The sequence below is a fragment of the Ahaetulla prasina genome, chromosome 2, assembly GCF_028640845.1.
Source record: "Ahaetulla prasina isolate Xishuangbanna chromosome 2, ASM2864084v1, whole genome shotgun sequence".
Taxonomy (NCBI): Eukaryota; Metazoa; Chordata; class Lepidosauria; order Squamata; family Colubridae; genus Ahaetulla; species Ahaetulla prasina.
This window is the reverse complement of record NC_080540.1, coordinates 101228204-101230835: the sequence shown is the minus strand read 5'-3', so window position 1 is coordinate 101230835 and position 2632 is coordinate 101228204. Positions and strand designations below refer to the sequence as shown.

Below are 2632 nucleotides of genomic sequence, written 5' to 3'. Positions count from 1 at the left end.
GTGATAGCCATAGTCTGAGCTAAGCACCAGCCCAGCCCCATTGCCAACCCCCTGCAATCTAGACCGGATTTTCTGAAAATGGCTTAAGAAACAGCTGGGAGCACAGGGGAGAGAAAGCCACTTAGATGACAGTACAAAATTGCCCTGAGAGACTGTTTTCTTGTTTTCCAGCTCTAGGAAACAAAATTTGATGATTATGTCTGTAAAGAAGAGATAAAGCAGAAGGTAAACTAATGTACGTGTTTCAGAGAGATTTGTATTTCACAAATCCCCAATTTCCTTTTCCTTTTCTGTTAGCTAATATTTCAATTCTTTTCTAAAACAAATATTCCCTGGCACTCTGTTGCTTTGAACAAATTCCTTTAATAAAATAGACTTGATACTGGGAGTTTTCTAGCAAGGGAGGATGCAAATGGCCAGATTTTATTATAATTGCATGTATTTTATTTTATTTTATTTTATTTTATTATCTTCACAAACAAACTTTATTTTTTAATAAAGCTACATAGGCTGAGAGAGATAAGATCATTTATACTTTCAGCAGAAAATATGAAATAACTGCATTTAACATTTTGCTGGCTATCAAAGTGAGCAATGCTGTCAATTAATCTTATCTAAGCAATTCTATTTCCTACCCTGGGAAAAATTAACACAATCTACATTATTGCTTTATAATAGTGGGCAAGAGATTTATTTTACTTTCTTCTACTCTTCTTTTCTCTTATTTTCCAAATGGTAAAATGCCCACCAATCTGGTTTTACATATATATTTTAATTTGATATAGACCTAAAAGGTTTCTCCAGAACTACCTTAGCATTTTATCATATTCCTAACATGGAATGGAATTTTTGGGTACATCACATCATGTCCATAACTCTGAAATTAAAAAAAAAATTATAATCACTGGGCTAGTAACTTGGTTTATAAAACAAAGATCAACAGAAGACAAGAAATGGTCCCAGTAAAGCTGTTCCACTCATGTAACCACTTGAAAGTCAGACTATAGCCCTTCCAGAGCCTTTACCACCTTGTTTGTTTTAGAAGTCCAAAAAGTGTCATACAAGATTAGATATTTCAGGTTACAGTTTGGATTTTTCACTGCTGCACACAACTTCAACACACCCTTATCCCCTATTTGGCTGTAGCCAGTTCCCATAGAGAAGGTTTCTCAACTATAAGTTTGGCAAGTGCGTCACAGCAAACTGCTGTAACATTCGACTGCCCCAGCCAGAGGGATTCAAGGTTGCAATTTGGATTTCAATCACTCCTGCATCTCCAATGGAGTTGCCACCCAGCTGCAGCTCTTTTAGTAACTGTTCATGCTCAAAGCAGAGCTAATACTCTTGCAGCAAGCCGCAGTCAAGCCACAGTCTCTTAACCATAGAGATTGGAGTTTTGTTTTGGGATCCTTCAGCCCTTGACCTAACATTTCTACTCCTTCATTTTCCACAGGATTTCCCAGTAGGCTCATCTCCTTGAGTGTCTCTTTGGTACCAATGATTGTGGCAAGTTCCTTACAACCAGTAGCAGTGATATTGCATTCCCACAACCATAGTTTCTCTACTTTGCAATTTGGATTTTGGATGCCTTGGCAGAGGATATCTAGTCCTGCATCACCAATACTGTTGTCTTCTATGCATGATTCTGTCAAGGATGGGGTATTACTGAGGAAAGTACTGAGGTCCTCGCAACTATCATGTGTGATCTCACAGCCCTCTAATTGTAGGGATGGCAAGTTAGAAGAGCCCTTCAGCAAGGCTTGGCAGAGGTTTTTCACTGTTTCACCTCCTAGCTTGTTATTATTCAGGCTGAGCATTTGCAGAGATGATTTGACACACAGTACAGAGCAGAGACCATCTATGTTTTCCTTTGTGAAGTCACAGAATTGTAGTTGTAGTGATTCTAGTTGGCAGTTTGAAACCACAAGTCCTTGACACAATGCTTTGCCACCTAATGTGCCCAAACTGTTATCTCCCAGGTGTAGCTCTGTCAGAGATGATTTACTAACTACAGAACGAAGTTCTCACAGCAAGCCTTAGTTAAGTTGCAGTTTTGTAACCAGAGTTTTTGAAGTTCGCAATTGGGGTTTAACAATCCTTTACATAGAGCATCTACACCAGCATCTCCCAGTTCATTGTTGCTTAGATTCAGTTCAGTTAGTTCTTGGTTGGTAGTCAGAAGACCAGAAAGATCTTCACAATGGCTAATTCCCAGGCCGCAGTCATCCAATCTAATTGTTTTGTGCTGTTTCATGGATGCAACAAGTTCTTTCCATTCTGATGCATCAAATTCTTGGCAGTGCAATTCAAGGTCCATTTCTGAGGTCTTAACGGACTGTTGAGGGCGAAAAATGACTAACAGACCACTCTCACCTTCAGCCCCACACTCTTACGGTAAAATATCTTATGGTAAAATATTTCTTTAAAATATAATTGTATATATTTTAAATACTCCTAGAATGTTTTTTGAGAATAGGAATTTAGAGAAGTAATTCCTTTTTTAAAAGAAGGAATGGAATGATTGTGTGTTATATTTATCTTGATTTACCGCCCCATTACTTGTCTTACTCTTCTGTTTCAAGTTCCAAATTCTTTCCAAATCAGAGCAGCTGCAAAAAGAAAATATTATGAG

At 38.0% G+C, this 2632-nt stretch overlaps 1 pseudogene; it reads right to left on the bottom strand.

The window, feature by feature from the left end:
* Positions 1-977: 977 nt before the first annotated feature.
* Positions 978-2335, bottom strand: LOC131191770 (ribonuclease inhibitor-like; annotated as a pseudogene).
* Positions 2336-2632: the final 297 nt, after the last annotated feature.